General features: G+C 38.8%; 1 long non-coding RNA gene across 1 annotated transcript; it reads right to left on the bottom strand.

The window, feature by feature from the left end:
- Positions 1-2,358: 2,358 nt before the first annotated feature.
- On the bottom strand, positions 2,359-22,878 carry LOC124417925. Its single transcript, XR_006939170.1, has 3 exons — positions 22,773-22,878; positions 6,792-6,887; positions 2,359-2,543 (listed from the first exon to the last, which is right to left on the bottom strand). It is a non-coding gene; the product is annotated as an uncharacterized LOC124417925 (long non-coding RNA).
- Positions 22,879-24,421: the final 1,543 nt, after the last annotated feature.

The following is a 24,421-nucleotide window of genomic DNA, read 5'->3' on the forward strand; positions in this document are numbered from 1 at the left end:
ACTGAAACAGATTGCCCAGAGATGTGGTGGATGCCCCATCCTGGAGGCATTCAAAATCAAGCTAGACCAGGCTATGAGAAACTGGATTCAGCTGTAGGTGTCTCTGTTCATTGCAGGGGAGCTGGACTAGATGGCCTTTAAGTGTCCAAAAATTCTCTGATATATGCAGAAGATAGTTGACACTTCTCTACCACAAAGTTATTGCTGAAGTCAACAAGCAAGTGAACACTCCAGAATTTCAGTATTACTAGTATATTTCACAGAGAACATTCCCTTCCTTTGTCCCTCCAGTGATGGGCAAGATAAAAACAAAACATTTTGCAAATCTGGAATAATATTTATGATCATTACCATGGAGATATAAATGCTCTTTTGACTCAGAAAAGCCAGGAGATTAAGGGTTAGAGACATTGTCTATGGTATAGGAAATGGAGATTCAATCTCTTGCTGGAAAGCCAGAATAGGTACTTGATTTAAGTTTCCTGCATTCCCACTAAACTGGAAGCATGAGTAATAAGGGATACCACTGTACCTATGTTAATTTATTCATGAAAATCACTCTGAAGACATTTAATCAACAAAGGCAACTGATCACACAGGAATGAGGAAATCATTTCTAATTCAGGATTAATGGCAGACAGCCCCACTTCCTTTCCCAAAAATATAAAGAGATGTCTGCAGACTCACAGACAGTACCTATTTACCGACTTGGATATGAAATTTGGAACTAGATCTAATTAAAAATATGCACTGTTCAAAAATATAAACTTGTCTTTGAATACATGCATTGTACTGACAGCAGTGTGAGTTGGATGTCACATTTAAAATAGCATTAGATACTTCACTTGGCACTAGATTTTACACAGCTATATTTCTATAAAAATAAGGTGTTTTCAAATACTTTTATAAAGATTTTATTGCTATGATAGAATTTTTGTAACCTGCACCACGTCTTTACTATCTCGAGGAAGAGTGCTATAAAACTGCTGGCTTTAAAAATCAATTTATTCTGAAGTCATCTTCCACTATCAATTGCAATTGCAACCTTGCTCACTGCTACCTTCAGTTTAGTACTTGCATTTCTTTAGGAGTTCCTGAAAATGCACTTTTTTTCCATTCTCAATTATAGGTTTCAGAAAGAAAACTACGCTGACAAACTGACACTAGAGGGACCTTTCAGCAAGTTATCCCAGAAAGGGTCAGCTTTAGTCTCTGAAGTACTTAGAAATGTATTGCACATGCCTCTACCATCATAATAACTGAGAACACTGCTCCTGGGTATAAAATCCATGGTCTTCTCTGATATTAGTCTTCATAGTTCTCAAAACATTGTATATTGAATGCCATTTATGATGAAGTGCCAGTTGGAAATGGAAGAAACAGGAATAGTAGTGTTGAGGGTCTTACAAAACCATCAAGCCTCTCTCCCCCTCCCATAGTCCCTCAAAAAAGAACCCACACCACACCTCATGCATCCACAGACAAAATGGAAGATATAAAATCTAAAAATGTGGTATTCTACCAAGGTGGTATTTACAGGACTCCAGTGATAATAGGCAGAAAGATGACAGAAATCTATGCTATATAGAAAGAAAAAGCTTTTTCATGTTGTGTAACACCAGCTGCAGTACTCTCAGAGAGTGAAGCCTTTCAGCCATTGCAAAACTTTTGCAGTTGAAGGTGATACACAAAGAAGCCTACATTCAGTAGTTCATCCTTGCACAATTTTCCAATCACTCTTTAAGAAATATGTCAGCCCACGTCTAGCCAGAAAAAAAAAAAAATAATATACCTATATCTCAAGGTTTATCTTGTAAGCCTGTAATAGGGCTGGCATTTAAAGTAAGATCCTCAGTCCTAAAGTTCAGGGCCCTCTTTGCTTTGCAGAAAGCCCTGTCTGCAACAAATACCTCTTTTCCCCCACTCCCTCTCTCCACATCAAACCTGAGAAAATTTCCAGTCAAGATTTTCAACAAAACGTCAACCCCTGTTTTCCCTTTTTTCTGTTTAGCATGCCTCCACACAACACTAGCTGTACTTTGGGCTGCAAAGTTGAGCTCACTTGTTAGCATTTTGTTGACAGAGACATAATAAATAGTTTAGAGGAATTTGTTTAAGAAGTAATGTACACATTTAATTTTCATACTCAAATAGTATGCTTCTGAAAAAGTCATTCCAAAGATTTCAGATTGTCTCCAGAATAGTAAATGACTGTTCAAACTTGTAAAAAGTATCAACTTTGCATTTGTTGTGAAAGACAAACTGAGGTATAAATGAAAAAAGCATAGCAAATGAAGCAGAATCTACTACCTGCAGAGTCCTGTTGGAGAGATTTGTGGTTTTCTTTTTTTGGGGGGATGGCAATTTGCAAAGACTGTGAAGACAGTATTAAAGTCCAAGAGGCTACTCTCTTAAAAGGTTAAATTCTTACCTGTGTTGTCTGGTGCAGTGCTCCATGATACTCAATAGCATAAGCGAATTTCCACTCAGTTGTTATGAGCATGAGTTCACTGCATCCAGATGATCGTTTCCTCTTTCAGAACCTAAGTCACAACAGGAAAAGAAATATCTGATACTGAATTGCTCAAGAATTGTACCAGCTCATATTTATTTTTGTTCTCAAAGTATTCCAAACTGTTACCTATTTTTATAACCTAGAAAAGCAAGTAAGGAAGAGAAAATCAGCTAAGAAAATCATGCCGTGGGGGAAAAAAAGATAAAATTGAGAAAAAACGACTACCACAAACTGAATTACTAACTGACTTTAACAATACAACTTAATGACTTTGAAAAGATCACTGCAGTTAATTGCTTAATTCTTTACATGAAGTCTAAGTAGTTGTCTCATCTTTCATCTGCTTAGCACTGGAACCCAAGATCAAACATTGTTCCTACCTACCATTCCTTCCCTTGAGAAATTTATGTGGCAAGAGAAATGAAAGAAGAGAGGCCTGAAAAGACACACTATGTTAGCAATTAAAATATTTCTCTCTATTTCACCTTTTTATTTGGTGAAGGCTTGTGGAGAGAAAGATAAGCAAGGAAAAACAGAAGCTGTACTGCTACAGGCACCACCTGAAGAGGCAGAGAAATCAGTGAATACATAGAAAGCAGTCAAGAGCAAAAGGAAATTATGTCTCTGACAAAAATTCTATACGATTGTCTTCCTGTTAGTTATGATGGAGAAAAAAAAAAGAAAAAACTGTGAACTGATGCAACTCATAAGGCAGTGACTTCCAATAGTCCCGGTTAATTCAGCACGCCATCATGAAAGGATTTTGTTAAGTATCACTCTAAGAAATCAACACTCCTGAGGCATTCCTGGCCCCAACAACTTTTAAAGTAATTAACAACCTCAAGTTGCAGTGCTCTAGCAATCTGAGCCCATCACAGATCCAGTGCATCCTTTTACTTGCCACAGAAAACACTCTCTCCTGTGTGAGTGCAAGGATGCAGAGTAGGGTATAGAACCAATCTGTGTAAGTGCAGAAATTTTAATTATACAGATAGAAAAAGATCAAGTTGTGGCCCATTGACCCTGGTTATGTAACAATGCTGTTCAAATTGCCCATTACTGCTGACAACCTTACTTCCAAACATACAACTAATATTTCCACAGGCCTCTTTTGTAGGAGTAATTACATTAACTTTTAGATTCTGGATTCTCCTACTATTTCTTAACTATCTACTGCCTAACACTTTTTGAATCTGGGCTGTTGCTCTGGGATTCCATTGTGCTTTGGAGATCTTTCCTCTGCTGTTCACAATAATTTACACTGTCATGAGGCAGGGGAGATACCTCTGAAAACTCCATGCCTAGCAAATGCACAGAGCACAGAGGTGAAAACTCCATACCTAGCACAGCACAGAGGTGAGGCTGACAAATCAGTAGTTTCCTGGTTTGTCCTTTCTACCTTTCTTAAAAATGGCTGTGACATTGTCTTTTTTCCAGCCATGAGAGACTTCACCTGACTGCCACGACTTTTCAGATATCGTTGGTTGAGGCTTGGTGACTACATCAGCTAATTCCCTCAGGACTCTCTCTGGGATGCATCTTGTCACGACCCATAGACTTGTGGATGTTCAGGTTCCTTAGGAGGTCACAAACCTGATCTTTGCTTACAGTGGGAGGGACATTTCTCACCCTGTCCCCACCTTCCAAACCATCCACTCCAGGGGTGTGTGGAGAACAGTGGCCAGTGAAGACTAAGACACAAGATGTACAGAGTACCTCAGCTTTCTCCTTGTCATTCATTACTAGTCTGCCTGTATTGCTCACAGGTGGGTACACCTTCCTGGACTTTCCTCTCCTAGTTGATGTACCTGTAGGAGCCTTTCTTGTTCCTTGCACTTCTTGCCAAATTCAGTTCCCATTGGGCTTTGGCCTTCCTGGCCCCATCCCTACAGAGCTAGCAGCAACCTTCCCAGGGTACCTGTCCATATCCTTCTTGTTCTCCAGTTCTGGTCCTGCTGCAGCCATGCCTGTCTCTTGCCTTCCTTTCCTGATTTCCTTCATCTGATAAAGGAGACCTCTTGTGCCCTAAGGAAACTTCCACAAAAATGTGCCAGCTCTGCTCTGCTCACTTGTCCTTGAGGACAGTTCCCCAGGGAGGTTGTTGACTAACTCCTTGAAAAGCTGGAAGATGATGGCTTTCCCGAAGTGCAGTATCCTGATTTTACCCCTGGGGGGTATGGGACAGATAAAGAGTATTTCATGATCACTACAGCCCAGACAGTGTTCAATCCTGATGTCACTATGTCACAGTTAAGCCTGGTTTCCTTGACAAGGGGGCGAAGGGACTCAGGAGTCCACACCCCAGGAAAGACTGGAAGGGGGAGGAGGTAAGGAAAAGACAGGGAGATGGGCCTGGATGAGGAAAACAGTAGCAATGAGCTAAAAGAAAAAACATTCACAGTGCACTGCATGATGTTATGACGTGGAATACCAATGAAAAACCATGAAACACTAAGCAGTTCACTTGTGTTGGTGAACAATGACTCCAGTACAGCATGCTCCTTACTGGGGCTGTCTATTACTGGCCTCAAGAAGTTATCTTTGATGAATTCCAGAAGCCTCCTTATTTGCCTAAAACTCGCCAAGCTACTTTTCCAGCAGCTGAAGACCTAGAAGGTTCCTTGAAGTTCTGTGTGTCTCTGAATTTTAACTCTTTTTTTCTCCATTCATAACCTTATGTTTTTCTAACCTGGAGATTTTCAAAAGCAAATCTTCTTTCTAAAATATTTAAAATAACAAATGTTTACCATCGTAGTTTGTCTGGCCAAATAACAAATTGTACGAAAATGATGGTGTCTGCCATTACTCAAGAGAATGAATATACTTCATCCAGATGAAGTATATGTATCTCTGGAAAAAGTTCTATTTTAGTCTTCATTTGTAAATGACAAAATCTAGTCACAATAAAAGAAGTGACTCTGTAATAAGATCAGAATTATTTCTCAGGGTTTTGGTGTGGTTTTTTTTGTTTGTTTGTTTGTTTGTTTTTTTGATACTTTTCAGCCACTGTGACAGCTGGCTGACAGTCTCCACTCGAAGAGCAAAACCTGAGCTCTGACATTGTTCTGCAGACAGTAACCTCCAGCTTCTCCACACATACCTCCCATACACTCAGGAGAAGCACCCACCTCCAAAAACAGTAACAGCCTATATCCCCTAAACAGAAATATCAGCCATGCTTCTCAAATAGATGGTCCTATGTGCTCTTTGTGAAGGCGCCCTCACTGGGAAAAGAGCAGTTAAGGAAACAATCTCAAAGTTCGGTACCCTGAGAGGATGAAGTCATGAATAACACTGTTTAGAGCAAGATTTATTAAAGTGGGAAAATCTACATATAACTGTAAAACTAACTGCCATTAGGTACCTGCATATGTTGTTGGTGCTGTCATGAGCTGTGCTTCTAAAAATCTACAGCTGTCTCTAAAGACTGGCAACCATTTTCATTTCATTTCAGTGAATGCTCTGGAAAAAAAATACACTCCCTGATGAAGCTTTATTTTTGTTCTTACTTTGTTGTTCTTAATTTAAAATGAGAGTCATTTCAACAGAAAATATCTGATTGCTCTTTGAATGCTGAGAAACATAACAGAACAGATTAGTGGGGTGGTTTGCTGGTACTGATGCCTGTTGCTGGAATCTGTTGTCATGAAAGTGTTTTCAGAAAGCAAGTAGAATCTGTCAAGTCCTCAGCATTAGTCTCTTCCTCTCTAACAGTATTTCCACAGATTAATTAATTCAAATGTCATTCTCTTATAGCTGCATGCACTCTACAGAAGAGTACTTGGTAGCTGCTGTGTGTTTTAGATCAAACAAAGCTCTGCAGGGATACAATCATAACTCCAGTAAATTACTATTGCAGTGGAATGCTACAAAATAGCTTTTCAGATGTATTCTGGGAAGGAAAAAAAAAAAGAAAAAAGAAAAAAAAAAAACAACAACTATAGCCTGAACATATTTTCAGAGCAAAAGATTTGTCATGGCCCTTTCATCACCTCTAAAGGCAATCTGTAGTTCTTTTCCACATGCATTCTGAAGACAAAAGATGCTACCTTTCTAGATGGGACTCCCACCTGGAACATTACACCTAGAAGGAAATGCTCGGTGTCAGAACATTCACACCTATCAGTCATGTAAAAGGCATGTACTTTATGCATCTTCTTGGGCAGCATCACAGGATTCATTCCCAGCGCTGACCCTTGAAAATCAGAACCAAAATTAATCTCCACACTCAAACTATCTAAAAAGCATTCAATAGCATGCAAAAATTTCTTCTTACTGTGTTCAGGTGAATCCACACGCACTTCCAGAAAGCCAAAGTGTGTATTCTCTCTTAGGCAACTGCACAGCAGAGAAACAGCATGGCTGTGCTGACCTGTATGAACAAAAATGCCAGGAAACAGTTCATTAGGCTCAAATGCTGCAAGTGCTTCACACAAAATTTCCGTCCCTTATTGACTTTGAGTCTTTCTTCTCCCTCATCACTGGCTTTTCTTGCTGTAATATCCATGCTCAGAGAAATATAACCATAGTCTCATTTTTCCATTTTTTTCTTTTAGCATAGTTCTAAACATTCCCTTCCAAACCATGTAATGATTTTCTCTTTACATTTTTTCCTGCTATGATTAGAATGCAAATAAACTGTCCACTGGCATCTGAGAGTAAATGACACCAAGCATAAAACCTGCATGGGTAAATCAGTCAACACATGAACAGGTAGCAAAATTACATCGAAAACCCCATTCCATATTTAAACCTCATATAAAGCAAGTTGGAATATTAGATTTATTTCAACAAAAGTCCTTCCTTGTACAATACAATTACTGTAGAAGCCAGAGGGATAAAAAGTCTTCTGAATTCTTGCTATTCTCTGAACAACCACCAAACTAATAGTTAAAAGGGACTGAACACTTCCTAGGCTAATATAGGGAAGCATTATGACAATCCTGCTCCTGAGCTTCTCTGAGCTAAAATCAGCATGGGTATATTAAAATAATGTCACATAATTTTCCTCATGAAACTATAATTTCACTGTTACCTGAAGGGATACTCTAAGATACACTATAGTACTATAAATGTAAATATTCTGTACACCAAGCGTTCTGTGAGAATGGAAACTTAATGATGTTTATATTACAACATCACTGCTGGAGTTATGTTCGTATTAGCATTTCTGTGATAACCCAACCCACTGTTTCCCAGAGGTTTATAACTCAACTGTAAAAATTTACTACAAGCTGAAATTTAACGTATCAAATCTCACCTCAGGAGCATTCTTTTATTATTATTTTTTTTAATGGAGACAACTACCTGCATGTGTTGAGATAGGAAATGTGTGTAGCAATGTTAAACATATATTTTGGGTTTCAATGTAATGAATAGCACTAATAAAAATCTACAATTGTAGCCTGACCTAAAGGAGTCAGGAGGAAAAAAGGTGAACAATGAAAATATACCAAAATAACTGACAAGAATAAAACACAGTGAAAATTGCCAAGATCCTGAATTTCCTTAATGTGTGCTTATTTTTCTGTATTGCAAAGACCATCTTGTTCTGTTTGAGGACATTGCACTGATTTTGCTGGCACAGCTACAGATTCAGTCCCTGAGTTATTGATATGCTTTTAAAATACAGGATACAGAGTAATGCAAGCTGAGCCATAAAATATTTTCTCCTTCTCAAGCATACTTCTTCCTCCCCCAAAGCTCAGCATTTCCATCCTGCAGAATTAGCTCACCCTGGCAGTCATCAGGTCCAGCTCAAATCCCAAGTAGCCCTATAGGGATCAAAGCCTTCCAGTTCTTTTCTAGTGCCTATAAATTTGAGGGTTAGTGTTCAAGAGGTCTTTTGTTTGCTCAGATCATATCTGGTACAACTAAGGTAGACATAGTTCTTTATATATAGTCTGTACCCATATTGTGAAGCTTGGTTCTTGCTTTTATTTCCATTGATTTTTCTTTATTATTGCTACTATATACATTTTACCTTCTTGACTATAAATGAGTGTTATTGCCAAGTTATTAGAGTTGTTCAAGGAAACTATTCTTTCTTCTCCAAGATTCTGGGAATTATCTGAGCCCAGAATTTTATATACACTTTGCTTAAAATAAAAGGCTTTGTAGCACAGCCAAAACTGGGAAATTTTGAAGGGAAATGCATGCAAATTCAAGTCTCAGATTTCAAAACTATTTTACCACACGTTCTCCAAAAATCATATTACCTCTTTGAAGCTTCATTTTTTGCCCAGAATGCTAAAAGAAGACTTAGTATTTTCTCATCAGCTATAACTACTTATATTGCAATTGAATGTACAATTAAATTTGAAGCAAGATTTGGAAGCTAAATACTGGAAATGGCTCAGTAATCAAAATCTTGCATTTCTGGGAACACTGTAGGCTCTAAGTATGAGTGCTATTTGCTAGTGGTTTAAGAATGACCAAAACACAGCATTACACAACTCCAAATAGATTATACACCGAACAGTGTATGGATAAAATACATGAGATAGAGAAAACAGTAAAGAATGTTAAATAACGTGAAAATTTCCAAATATAAGCACTTATTTCTTATTATTCCCAGTTTTTGTTAAAGTAGTATTACCAACAGACCAAGGCAGTACAGCCAAAACAATAGAAGCCTTCTGGGTGTACTCAAGTGAGAAGGAATTATTCAACTGCAAAATACTGTTTATGACCACAGTATATGTTGATGTGCATTTAAAAAAAAAAAAAAAAACACAAGCTATGAGCAGACATATGAAAGTCAGGGCAAGAAATAGACAATTAATTGAAGATAACTTCTCACAATAAAAACAGATGACCACTCAATGAAGTAACTATAAAGCTGGGAGGAAGAAAAGCACAACAGCTACTAGGATTATGATCAGACAATCAGATAGAGATAGCTACCTTCTGAAAGAATTTGCTTTCATTTGTGATCAGTTACATGCTATTTCTGTCCTTAAATTTCCTGGTCCTAGCACTCCAGCAATATGACAGAATTTTGTTCCACTCAGGTAAAACTACTGCTTACAATTCCTGTTACAGAAATGTCAAGGAATTATTGCACCAGAGTCATTCAAAAGGTAGACAGAGTGGATCTTGAAAAAGCAGTACCTGCACATAAACATTACAGACAGATTTTTGCCAAAAGCGCTCTTGTAAAACCTTTGGTGATGTACATGTCATATCCTTCTCCAGCAGTCCATTCCTGCCTCCTGGGTGGCCCTGGGCTCAACACTTAGCCTCTGTTGGATGAGTAGCCCTTCCAAAGGAGAAAAGAAAACACAAAACCTCAAGAAAAATAGAAATTCAAAACCTGTCCTTCCCTAAAGAATTTCTTTCTAGACAAGCTGCATATCATCTCTCCAGTCTAAAGTCTTGCCAACTTTATCAAAGTTGCTACTTCCAAGTTTCAGAAGGTCTTTTTTTTAATATTTCTCATTCTCTTACAGTTCTCTTTGCAGATGCATTGAATGATAGTGTTATATAACTCAGCCTGGAGGACTCTCATGGAAATCAATTTGACTAATGCACACACAGCATAAAAGGAGATATTCAAAAGCAAAGTGGATATTTTTTTCCCCCGGTCTGGAGAACAAGAGCTATCATTTGAGATAGAGTTTCTATGTGGAAGTTAGAGAAAAGTGATGGTTTCCCCATGGATTAATATTTCCTGACTTTGCTCTTCACACAAAGGTTACAACTACTTATGCTATATGCAAGCTATGCATAATAATTAGAAACAGGGCACACAGTCTAAATCATCACACTTGTTAGCATTTCAATGCAGATACCATTTTAATCCTTGAATTTCTAATGTCAACAGTAGCTGCTTAGAGTTGTCATTGAATTTTTTAATTTCTCTTCCTTCATACCGCATCTATTTGCACACATTGCTCGTTGATTACAATTTGGCATTTCTTCTAGGTTTTTGTATCCTTGCAGTAGATTTTATGCATCTGAGAACCAGTAACCTAGGACGTTATACAAGAGAGGAGTTATATTTGAATGAAAAGCATTGATGCTACTTAAGATCCTATTCAGTGGGATTATATAATATAATAAAGGTCAGCTGTGATAGACACCATTATGTTAGCATGCAAAAGGATGTGTGGTAGTAGATGATGTGAGCGGTTTATTTATCATAAAAACAGGTCATGGTTTAGGAATGAGTTTCAGATAGGAATAGACAGACAGTGACAGTGGATTATCATAAGCTTATGGGAAAAACCATTTTCATATCAGATGAAACAATCATTTTAAAACCAGAGTCAGAATCCCAAATCCTCACAGAGCAAGGAAAATACCTGAGGAGCTTTAGAAAGAAGTTTTCAGAAGGGCTCTGAGCTGGTGTGGTTGTTTCCATCTCCAGGTTTTTTTGAAGCGGATCTATCCATTCATATTAACCTCACACTGAAAACCGCTCACAATGACTTTTGCACTTCATGCATCAGAACACAAGGTTCAGTATTTGCTATGCTGTGCCTTAGTAACAACTAACTAAATCAGGATGTTCCCTGTTAATTAAAAATAAGCATTTTTTACCTTTCCTAACCAATAATTGCCTTCATCACCCTTCTCCAGATTTTCTCTGGTTTGGGAAAGAAAGGAGGAAAAATTGTTCTTTGCAGTTTCCTTATAGAAGGAGATGAGTGTTAGAAGGTACTTAAGGCCCTGTACAAGTCAGTTCTGAAGCCCAGTTCATGCATTACTTATGAGATTTCACTGAAATGTAAATCTGAGTGATTTTCATTTGTTCCCTTGGTTTTATATGAAACAACATTTACTAAGTCCAAGGAATCATATTCAAAGTTCAAATTTTTAAGAGAAATGTGTAGTATGGTAAAAATTATTAATAAAAAATAAATACATGTCCAAGCAAATAAAGCTTTTGCTCTATAAAGCTTCACATTTGTCTGCATTAATGTTTAATGCATAAAAAACAGTCCTGCTTTGTGAAGTATATCCGCAGAAGTGTCCTGCAACCTCCTAGCACTTACAATCACAGTATGGGTCCAAAAAGGTTTCACAGAGATGTATCATCCATGCTTGACAGATAAGAGGATTTTGACATAATATATTAAAACCATATATAGTCACTGACAGGATCATAAGTTCAAGAAGTATTTCTTGGTTATCTCTAAAATTAAATGTTTACCTATCATTTGATTGGTAAAAACACACAGAAAATTGCAACAGGTGTTGGAGTTTGAGAATAAGACACCTTAGCTATGATCTGCAGAAATTGGCTACATAATAGAAGAGCCTCAAAAATAAACAAGGAAATAAAATTATGGTGCCAATCATTACATTTTCCTGAACAATTTTTTCTTATTCTTACAAGCCACATATTTCCAGTATATGAACTCAGAGAATACACCTTGAAGGACCCACAATGTGCACTACTATACCTGATGTATATCCATGCTATTGTGAGCAAACCATGGTCCATATTTACTTACGTATTTTTTTTAAATATCCAATAATCCATGTAGACTATTGTCTTCCATTTCTGAGTTACTGAGATAAGTATCTTTTAAAAACAGTGTGAATTTAGAATACAGGCAGGATATATTTGCTCTATTACTTGTTCGCGTGTTTGCGTACAAGGTTAATTCAGAAATACATCTGCTGTTCCTGCATGTGTGTCCAGGCAGGAACACCATCGTATGTCAGTGCAATGGGAAACAACTCAACTAAATCTACACTGCATTTCAGGCTTCTCTGAACAAGTCATATAAAAGAGAAGGGGTTACATTAGTATGAGAAGATACGTGCAGTAAATCTGATCCCAAATAAACACATATGGTAAAAAAAACAAAACAAAACAAAAAAAACAAAAAACAAACCAACCCTTGCAGAAATGCAAGCTCTATATTTGGTATCCCTTGCAAGGCAAACAAAAAAAAAAGGGGGGGGGGGAGAAGGGGGAGGGGGCAGTGGATCTGAGCAGTCTCGGGCTTATTACAGACAAACACATAAACACACACTGAACCTGAAACTTCATATTTCTGTTATTAAGCAAAAGCTTAATCCTCCAAACTTCTGAGGGAAATTGCTTTAAACATGTAAAAATAAATTACAGTTAATGAAGAAGTGAACAGGATGCGAAGAGTCATTTGAAGCAGCAGTGGTGAAAAAAAAAGTCAAAATAATACAGGTTTTCCAATCTGGATATGTTTTTGTAGCAAATAAAATTTAAAAAGGATATGAGAAAGAAATAAAATAGATTTGAAATTACGAGTGCACAAGAAAACACAAGACAAACTTGAAGCCAATCTCTCGGGGAAGGATTAAAAGGATTGTAAACAAAGTGCAGAGTATTTTGTAGAAACAGTATCATTTTCCAAAAAAATAAAGCAATCTAACTTTTCTTCACAGCTGCAGTTTAAAATGGTAAGCTAAGTATTGTTTTTGATCTATCAGCTGATTTCTGCACAGCTAGTTAATTCTAGCATTTACTTTTGATTGATGCTTAACAATTCCATGAAGTTTGCCAACAGTATGTCTTCACCTTGTATAAAAGATCAGAAATCTCTGGAAGCCAGAAAACATTTCAAAGATTGTTCAGAAATTCTCAAAAAACTAAGAAGGTTCCAAAAGGCTCAAAAAACTTTTTCCTGTCAAAGAAGTCCAGAAGGACTAACAGTTAACTCCTGTAGTTAACAGCTCCCACCCTAGAGAAGTAGGGCATATCACCATATCTCCAAAACAGAACACAATAAGCAGAGAGCTGAACTACTAGCATATCATGTGCTTTACTATTAATTTACTATCGAGGAAAACTTAAAGCAAGATTTTCAATTTTGTAGGAAAAACTACATCAGAGAATGAGATGTACATGGGAATATTTCTTCTAACTCCAATATACACAGTAATACAGCAATGGAGGCACAGCAACAGACTGGCAACTATATAATTTCAACCTTCTGAAAGTTTTCTGTTGACTACTATCCCTTGTGTTGTTGCATATGCAACTGGGAAAATATAAGAATTGTTCCAAAAGAAATACCTCCTGTTTTATTATGTTGGCCCACATCAGAGATAGATGATGAGGGAATGGAAGTAGAGGCTGAACCTTCCTATCCATATGCTGTTACTTTTTGTTGTTATGTGACAAATGGCAGCAGAGGGGCAGTCTGACAAAACGGCACCTGACAGGGAAGTGCCTATGAAGCAAAGGTGTGTCACTGAATTCCTCCATGCAAGAAAAATATAGCACCCACTGACATTCATCAATACTTGCTGAACATTTATGGACTCCAAACCATGGCTGTGAGTACAGTGAGGAGGTGGGTGATTTGTTCCAGTTGTGGTGGCAGCAGGTCATCTCCAATGGTACATTTTTGTTTGTTTGTTTGTTTTTGTTTTTGTTTTTTTTACAAGCTTGGCATGCAAGCTTTTGTTAACACTGGCAAAGATGCATAACTGATGGTTGTCACTCTGCTGAAAAAACAGTGCTTTGTAATTGAGAATTTGCTCTACCAAATAGTGTTACTGTACTTTTTGTGTCTGCTGTTGTTTCTGTGGAAATAAGTAGGAGATGTTACTTTCAGAGCAACCTATGTTTAAGCATATTCATTTTATTCTTAGTATGCTACAATCATACCTACATTTTACTTTGTATCTAGACCTTAAGAGAGTAGCTCTAAGGCTGATTATGATGGGAAACATCCCAGGAAAATATCATTCAACCTTTGCATCTCCTCTTCTATTCCTCCCTGCCTTACCCAACTATCTTCCTTCTGAAATTTTCTGCTTCACATCAAAAGTTCACTGTTACTTTGAAGAAATAGAAATCAAGGTCAAGGGAGAAAGAGAGCAGGCCGTATTAAAGCCCGTGTCAAAATGCTTTGAGAGGGAAGGGGAAGGGAACACAGCTTCTAACAGTCAAAGATGGAAAGGTTGAGGGTTGGTATGCTATAAATTCTGGATAAATCAATGGAATGGAAGTAAGATATGTAAGTCTGAGGAACAGTAGGAAGTCAAAATTATTACATAAAATTTAATATATTGTACATATTGTAGTAGGTCGTTCATTAAATCCTTGCTTAATCTCAATTCAATCATCTTCTTGGTAGCATTTCAAATTGAACTCAGATTTAAGAAAATATCCACAAAGCTCTTCAGCTACAACAGGTGGATACTTTTGTAATGACAAAGAAAAATCTTGTACATTGAGGTGTTTCATATATTTAAAACGTTCTTCCTTTTATCAAGTATGTTTTAATTTCTATAAGTTCCCGGACCTACGGAGAGGCCTTTTTAACTATGAATGTGAAGAAATAAATAAAAACAGGTCTTTAACTTGCAACACTTTGATTTAGATTTAAGAATAAATGTGATTTAGAATATTCCATTATTGTATATGCATTTTCAGTAACTGTCACAGCCGCTGAATGAAGCAAAAATTTGGCCGAGAAATTTAGAGTAGCTAAGAGGATCCTCTCAGAAAAAAAACTCAACACACAGATGTCCTAGAATTCATCTGGAAGGAACACTGTTTAAGTGTGCATTTCTGCAGGTAAAAAAAAATGTTTTTTTTTTCCCCCTAGGTTTGCTAAACCTGCTCATTGAAATCTTATAAATATTCATTTAGATCAAAAGGACATGTAGTTGCTGATAACCAGTCTGATGTCCTACCTTTGAAGTAAGGGTTGTCAAGAGAGAGTGAGCCTGTCCATTATAAGATGTAGGATGGCATAGCTAAGGTTGGAAGGACAGAGTGTTAGTGGGGGCCCTCAACCTGCTGCCAGAAGATTTTCTGAGAAAACTGCATCAGAGATGCAATGAAATCTTATGTCAATGAACCAGGGAGCACTGAGGCAATAGGAAAAGGCAACAGGGAAGCTGAAGGGAAATACTCTGAAGGATTAAAGGAATTATCCTCCAAGAAGGCAACAAGGCCAACTGCCCAGCTGAAGTGCCTCTACATGAATGCACACAGCTCGGGAAACAAGCAGGAGGAGCTGGAAGCCACCATTGTACTAGATAACTATGACATAACCATGACTTCACTTGTAGATAGCAAGCTGGACAAGAGCCAGAAATGTGCACTCGCAGCCCAGAAAGCCAACTGTGTCTTGGGCTGCATCAAAAGAAACATGACCAGCAGGTTGAGGGAGGTGCCTGCCCCTCTACTCTGCACTGGTGAGATCTCAACTGGAATACTGCATCCACACATTGAGTCTCTGATGCAGGAGAGACATAGACCTGTTGGAGCACATCCAGAGGAGTATCACGAAAACAATCCAAGGAATGGAACACCGTCCCTGTGAGTACAGGCTGAGAGAGCTGGGGCTGTTCAGCCTGGAGAACAGAAGGCTCCAAGGAGAACTCATATAGAGTCCTTTCAGTATCCAAAGGCAGGGGTGGGGCGGGGGGCTGTAAAGAAAGAAGTGGACTCTTTAGCAGGGTCTGTTGTGACAGGACGGGATAAATGGTTTCAAATGAAAAGCAGGGAGATTTAGACTAGAAAGTCTACAAGAAAAAAAAATTAACAATAAGCATAGTGAAGCACTAGAAGGGGTTTCCTAGAGAAGTGGTGACATTCCCTGGAGACATCCAAGGTCAGGCTGGAGGGGCTCTGAGCATACCAATCTAGCTGTAGATGTCCCTCTTCATTTCAGGGGAGTTGGACTAGATGACTTCTAAGGGTCCTATCCAACTCACTTCTAAGATTCGTTTTCTCTTCATCAGCACAAGGACCATTAGCAAAATGAGAAAGCACCAAGATAATAATAAAGCCACAGTTTTGTCCAGCTCTTCAAATAAATGCAGACAATTCTGGCAGTGCAAAATCAGTAGCCCAGGCTTCATCTAGAACTGAAAGCAGCAAAGCAGAGGATTAGACGTCAGTGTCATGAGCAGAGAGAACTGCAGCTCTGCCAGACTTCTGACCATCTGGGCTTCAGTGGAGCAGGAAAACAGGCTTTGGAGTAGAAGATAATAGCAGCTTCCCTAGGACTCCCTGCACAGTGGTAAATATTACAGACACCATTTAAACAAAGCAAATGGGCAGCGAGTATAGCTAACCCTTCTCCTCAGAGAAGCAGCACTTCTGGTATCTCTCTGAACAGCTCAGCCTAGAAAGCCAAGAGGACAAGCTGGAAATCAGCTTCCCAGTGATATCAATTCAAAGAGATTCCACTAGTTTTTCAGCAGAACAAGAAGTGACTGCAAATATCTCCAATTCTAAGTTGGTTGCTTCAAAAGTAATGCCTCCTATTTGTTTCCATGTTTCCACATCTGATACAAAGAGCACAATAGGACTATTTGATAGAGCAAATTCTCAGATACAGAATGTTGTTTTTCAACAGTCACACTATTAGCTATGCATTTTCACCAGCAACAAACAAGAGTCTGCATGCCAAGCTCAAAATGATTGGCACCAGCGAAGGTGATCCACCACTGTCACCAGTTCTGAAGTGGACTGCCTACCAATGGTAAAAGTAAGAAAAGTAGAGAGAATTCAAATTTTGGATTACCTTTAATCATCCATATCGTGAATGAATCCAATGCTTTTTTGGCAGCTTTCTTCTGATTCTATGGAATTTTATCTTCAAGGAAAAGAAAATCACTCTTTGCATTAGCAACAGGACAATTTGAGAGTAAAATTTACTGCCCTCCTCTCCTTAGCACACTCTCACAGATGAAATTAAATGACAGACAATACCCATTTAGGTCTAAATTGGTTCTAAAGGTCTAGATTAGGTCTAAACCCATCTAGGTTCCTGCCTGGAAGCAAAGGCAGTAACAATAATAATCTGCCTTGGATTTAACAATTACAAGTCTTCCTTCCATTGGATTCACTCCACAGATTTGACATGACATTACTGCACAGATTACAATAGTCAAGAGTCTTCTTACAGCCACAAAGACAAGAAACACAAAACTAGGGAACTAAGTTTTAGGTTTTCATAACAGTATGATCTTCTTCTTCTAAACAGATTTAGAGATTATTATACAAGGATCACAGGATAATTAAGCTTGGAAGTGACATCAGGATGTCTCTAGTCCAACTTTCTGCTCAAAAAGCAGGGTTAACTCTGAGGTCAGATGAGATTTATCAAGACTTGATCCAGAGAACTCCGGGGATGAAGACTGAAAAACCTCTCCAGTAAGCCTGTGCCAGTGTCTGATTGTCCTCATGGGAATACAATTTATCCTTAGATTCAGTCTGAACACCTCATTTCAATTTTTGCTCATTGTCTCTCACCTTCCCACCATGCTACTGCCTCCATCTTCTTTACATCCTCCCCTTGCAGGTATGGGAGCAGCTGTTAGGTACCTCCAAAGCCATCCATTCCCCAAGCTGAACAAGCCCACGTCCCTCAGTTTCTGCTCATAGGGAGGGAGCTCTAAAGGAGCTCCAGCTCAGTCTTTGAAGAAGTCCAACTTTAGCTTCTAGGCAGAAAAAGAGTACATCACAAATTCCTCCATTTCTCTGCTAATTTATGGAAGAGATACAACAGAAGACTTAGAAATGAGATATATTATTCGATAGCAGTGCTATAATCTATATTGGTGCAGTTAAACACCAAACTGCTATATTAAAAAAAAAAAAGAAAAAACAAAAAAACAAAAACCTGCTACAGCATGTCATGTGGGAGATAATCCATAAGATCATAAGGAAATTCTGGTTGGAGGGAGGTCATCTGGTACAACCTCCTGTCCAAAACAGTATTAGCTATGAAGTAAGGGTTTTAATTCTTCATTCATGGGTGAAAGATAAAGATTCCAAACTTGATCGAAAAAATCAATTTCTTGGTGCCTCTTATTTCATTACAGGACTCTAAGTTACAAAAATATTTCATTATGAGCATGAGAATTATAAGGAAAGAGCCATCTGTAGTAGAACATGCTGCTCCTGTTTACATTCATCTCATCAGTTTGTTTACAGTGAACCCTCCTGAACCTCTCCTTGCTAGATAAGATGCCTTCCCTTTGTGTTAAGCAGGCTTATGCTTAAAGTCAGAATGAGCAGATGGAAAGAAAAGTTTTAACAACAACAGTGCTCTTCCATTGTACTTATGATGACAAAACAGTACGAAGTGTCAGCAGTAGGCAGAATCTGCTGCCTTCTACAATATTAGGTACATTACTGGTTTTCTTAAATCCAGAGTAGGCTGTTTCTGAGCAACATGAAACATGTAGAAAAGCTTTTTAAAATAATTGCAAATTGAGAACAAAATGCAAAATAAGGTTTTCAAATCTATGTCCTATTATTTTGTATATAATAGATTAAAAAAAGGCAGTCAATCCACCACCTTGGTTGAAAGGCATTGCACAATACAGTTCATCTGCCTCATCAATCTCCTTGTTTTTCAGTCAGGGAAATCTTAGGCTCAGACAGGAAGAGAGACTAATGCATCAACCTGGCAGTGCAACCTGCTTCTAGCTGAATTCCTCAGTGTTAAATTCAGACACAGCAGTTTGCACAGCAGTTTCTGGGCTCTGTTTCTACATCTTCCTGACCTCCTGTGATTGCCAAAGGACTCCTGGGAACTCTATGAGGAGCATCAACATTCCTACTGCTGCCAGAGAAAAATACCTGCAGGAAGCTACCACTTCTAGCAAGCTCTAGCAGTTTTTAAAAATTTCTTCCAGCTCTTCTTGATCAAAAGGTGCTTTGTACACTGGTTTTAACCCCACATCAGTAGATTAGGGAGGGTCCAGCACCCTTTCAGCAGGAACCTGGGAGAGGACTAGAGACCAGTTTGTGAAGAAGGGGGCCAAAAACTCTACATGTGCCTAAACACCACCAGTGACGTGATATAGGACACAATCCCCACCCCTGACTGCAGAAACTAGCCCTGGCATCTTATTTAATGGCTGAGGACAGCTTGGAAGTGACAGGACCCACCAACCAAGTGGGGCAGAAGTATTTTTGCCAACAGGATGGTGAGCCTAGTGAGGAGAGATTTAAACAGGGAACAGCAGGTCAGGGATAGATGGCAACACCCAATCCAGAGAGGAACTGACAGACCAGGTTGGCAAGTAAAGAGTGCAGTAATTACTAGTGTATTCCAGGGACTGACACTGGGACTAGTGTTGATTAACTTCTTCATTAACAATCCAAATGACTGCTTTGAGTACACCAGACTTGACTTCTTGTACTGGACTTGACTAAGATGGAGTTAACTTTCTTCACAGCAGCCCATATAGTGCTATGCTTTTCACTTTTATCTAGAACAGCATGGGCATCACATCAATGTTTTGGCTATTGCTGAGCAGTGGTGGCCCAGCACCAAGACTCTAACTCACTCCAAGTCCAAAAGCCAGTAAACAGAGCAGTAGGTGGGGAGGAGGCATGGTCAAGAGACCAGCCCTAAACCAAACAAATTGGTATTCCTTAGTGCATGATGTCACACTCTGCAAAAAAAGTTGAAGAAAAGGAAGAAGTAAGTGGCAGACTCTCATTACAAAAGCACTGGTCTTCCCAAGCAAGCAGCAGACATACTGAGGCCCTGCTTCCCAAAATACGCCGACAAGAAGCAGAGAATGACTGATTCCTTCTCCCTCTCTTAATTAATCTGCTCATCATTCAAACCATGAGTCTTTTTTCATCTTATTATCTCCCCCTATTCTTTTGAGGAGCGGGGTGATATAGCAGCACGGTGGAGCTGTACTGCCCATCAGTGTGAAAACACTACAGCTCACAGTGAAGGAGAGATATGGACATTCTGAAGCAAGTCCGCTGAAGAGCTATGAAGACAGTTAAGATGCTGCAACATCTGTCATAGAGTGAAAGACTGAGAGAGCTGGGACTATTTATCCTGAAGAAGAGATGGCTCAAGAGGAGCTTGCCCAAGTGGATAAATAACTGATGGTGAAAGTAAAGAAAATGGAGCCAGACTCTTCCCAGTGGAACCAGCAGCAGGTTGAGAGGCGACAAACACATGTTCAAATACAGAGTGAGCATTTGTCAGAAAAAAGGGAAAAACAGTATTGTGAGGGCAATTAATTCCACCTCTTTGGGTAAACTATTGCAGTGGAGTCTCAGTCCTTGGAGATCTTCAAAATTGGATTTGACAGAGCCTTAAGTAATGTGCTGTAGCTGACCCTGATAGAAACAGGGGGGTGGGCCTGATCACCTCCAGAAGCCCCTTCCCACCCCAATGCTGCTGTGGGTATGATCCACTTGGTTATCTTTCCAAACAAGTGACCAAAGTGCAGAAACCTTTAAACATGGCATGTGAACATTTATGGTCACTGGATGAGAACACTGCTCTGTTTTAGCTATATTACAAGTGTATCTAGTTCCATAACAGAAGAGGATCGTGACCTATAAGCCCTGGAGTACTGTAGGAACATATGTACACGCACTCTGCCTGAAACGCTGACAGAGTAGATTCTTTTAGTTAGAAAGCCTAAGCAATAACAGAGATGTTATAATTAGCTATGGATTCAAAGATATATTTGCTGGTAGTGGAATGCACAGGAAGAATTACTCTGATTTACAGTAATTTGCCACTGCGGGTTTCAAACATTTCAAAATCTAACGAGTTCATAATGGAACAGCAGAGATGAGGAAGCTCCCCAGGAAGGTTTTATGTGTTGGAGTATTTTTGCAGTACTTTTGCCTTCTTTCTCCGTTGTGATTACATATAATACCGTACTTGATAACAAAAGATCTGACAAGAATGAAAATATATCCACAAAGACTGAGGATGAAAAACAGCTGTCCAGTTTACAAAATATTTCTAGTTTACAGACTGTTTCACATCGATCTGAACAACAACTACAAAAAAAAAATCAAAAATAGAGAAATAAATAAAAAGCCCTCCAAAAAGGAAGAAAATCCCACTTCATTGTAACACATTGACTCTGACATCTGCAAAAGAAAGCCAGAATGAAGGTTCACTCTGTTGCTCTGAGACAAAAACAGGGCCTTGAAGGTTGGTCTCCAGAGTCCCAGTCAATGCCTTATGGGCTAACTCCATGATTCTATGTTAAGCAAAAATAAAAATAAAAAATAAAAAAAAATGTCACTAGGGTTAATGTAGCTTAGATCCTGTTACAATATAAACTACTAAGATACAATCTGAGTTCTAATGTAAGCACAACTCAGCTTCACAGACAACCACCATTATCATTTTCTAACATTCTATGGAAAACTGAAAAAATAAGGGAAAAAAATTGAAAACTAAAGGGAGGTATTTTTAGATAGTGGGTTGTTTGTTTAATGAGTGCACTGCACAGGATGATTATAATGTTAACAGCATTCCTTTTTAGGAGAGCAAGGCATTCTGTGATGATGAATTAGGTTAATTTTAAGAGCAAAAAAAAAAAAAAGAAAAAGACAAAATGAGAAGTAGCTAAAAAAATCAGTACATTATAACACAATTCCCTTTAGTGAATCTTACACCACCGTTACACTTATATGATATAAATATATATACATGTGCACAATCATGTGATATCACTGCAGTTTGCACAGCCATCTTTAAGCTAACAAGATAGTTGTTACTGTTAGCATAATCAGAGCTCTGAGCAGTGAGACCAGAAAATAAGCATCAGAAGATTACTCCAGACCCTTTGTTAACTTCAACCAAGCCCCACGCATCAAAACAACACTAATAGCTATATTTCAGATAGAAAGCTCAGAACTTGGTACATTGGTACATGTCTTAGCTATGCAATAATGCAGTAAAAGTATTCTTACATGTAAATCCTCCATGCGCAGACAAAGAAAAGAAGGGTACTATAGAGGTGTCATAAGCTCTATAGCAGCAACCTATGTCATTTCTGCAGTCATCTCAGAAATTTCTTATCTGCTTGCCTGAATGTTCACCTCACAATGGTTCAGCTGATGCTGTCTCACCTGGCTAAAATGAAGTCACAGCAGGGGTCAGGGAGTCTACGAGAGTAACATATCTATTTCAGATATTTGAGGCCCATCAGCCAAAACATCCTCTACGATCCCTTCTCCCTCCATTTCTCTCTGGTCAGTCTCTGCATCTCTCTCAAGGCCAGGAGGAGAAAAGTCCAGAGGTATCTTGAGGGATCCCAGGGCATGGCAAGAGCTCTGAAATTCAAGCTCTTCAATCTAGCTTCTCTCCAGGACAGGAGAGAGGTAAATTGTCTAATTGTTGTCTAACTGTTTCAACCAGCAGCAGTAACCGTCTGTTAGATCTCATTTCTCATCTGCTAAATTCAATCTCTCGATTTCCAGCCACGCACTACCCTTGTTTACTGTTAGGATACGAATACTCTCTGCTCAACAGAAGCAGGCACATGTAAGCCCCGCTCTTACCCCACGGCATCCAGCCCACCGCAGCTCAGCGCCCTGCAGCCCCATCAGCACGTGGCTCTGCCCGAGCCCACACATCCACCTGAGTCACAGGACACTCACTGCAGGCACAGCTGCATTCACAGGTCTGAAAGCTTCAGGCAGAAGCTGGCTCAGAGCAAACATCTGACTATGCAGATACTATGCAGCCCAAGTCGTGCCTGTAGAGCTCTCTGTTCAGATTACTTTTCTAACTTTTTCAGAATTTTCTTAGGATAATTTCATATAACAAGTTGAGATGGCACTTGAGCTAGGTGCAGATACATACCTCCATATACAGAGGCTGCACAGAGTACAGAACCGAAAGCGGCACTCCTACTCTGCAATCGGGTGTTAGCTGTTCTGAGGTGAGCATATTTTTAGCACCATCTCAGTATTCCCAATGCCGAGACACCTTCATGGCAAAGTTTTATCAAAATCATTGTTTCCACAAAATGTTTCAGCTTTAACAACATGGTGCTTCCTGACAAACAAAAAACACCCTCATTCCAGAAAGCTGAACAGTGCTACCACCGTCTTAAAATAAGTAAAACCATCAATATCGGAAACAGTAAACTGCAGTCAGATGCACGGAGGGTGGGGGGAGGAAAATAGCAACAATCTTGCTCACAAGTGAAGCACAAAAACCGTTTGCATTTATTGTCTGACTATTTTATATGCTAATCAGTGTAAGCCTATTGTTACAAGACATCAAGTCATCTCAGCCATGCACTGCACATTTTCTTGTTGCAAAGAACTGAATGGGTCATTCTTATCTACCTTCTCACGGTTTATATATCTTGTTGATATTAGGAAAGAAAATTTTTCATTTTGTTGAAAGAGATGTACAACAAAGCTATGTTTCTGTCAGCTTATCAGATTAATCTGATTAGTTCTGAGCTTTTCTAAACTATTCAGAGAGAAAAATTCTGTTAGAATTAGGAGTTCTGATTATTACCTTCTTCTAATGTCCTTAACAAGATAAATCAGTACAGAATTCAAACACTTTGGCAAACATATAAACCTGGCAGGAAAATGGACGTTAGCATGGCAGCAGAAGCAGTCTCTCATGCTCAGGAAACACTGGAGGGCTGTCCTGGAACAGAACCCTATTTCTGGATGGACCCAAGTCAGATAAAATCAGTTGAGAGGAAAAAAAAAATTAACAAGAATGTCGGAAAACAGAAACTTCAACAGTTCCTATGAAGAAACAAACAAACAAAAAAAAAAATTGCAAACCTACCATCACAGATAGCTGCAGAGACAGAGGCTGATTAACCAAAAAATACAGCATCTGATCCTGTGTCTAGCTAGATTCAGAAAAGCAAAGTCCATTTATTTAGATGAACAAGACGACAATGATACAATCTGTTTAGAACAAGAAAGTAATTTTCAGTTCCATGTCCAGTTTCAGCAAGTGCAGTTGCTGGGGGAAAAACAGGAATCGAATCACACTTTCTGCTAAATACATATTTAATTGCTTATGTTTTTTTTATATTTTGTTTTGTACCAGACTGTTTACTCTGCTCATGATGATGTGGAATTAGTGTTGCAAAGTTTTCCACCTCCCTTAACCAGTCTTAAAGTGCCCCCTGCTGTAGACTCAAGTTAAAATCCCAGCGCAGTAAAACTGT

Source organism: Gallus gallus, chromosome 4 (genome assembly GCF_016699485.2).
Source record: "Gallus gallus isolate bGalGal1 chromosome 4, bGalGal1.mat.broiler.GRCg7b, whole genome shotgun sequence".
Classification (NCBI taxonomy): domain Eukaryota; kingdom Metazoa; phylum Chordata; class Aves; order Galliformes; family Phasianidae; genus Gallus; species Gallus gallus.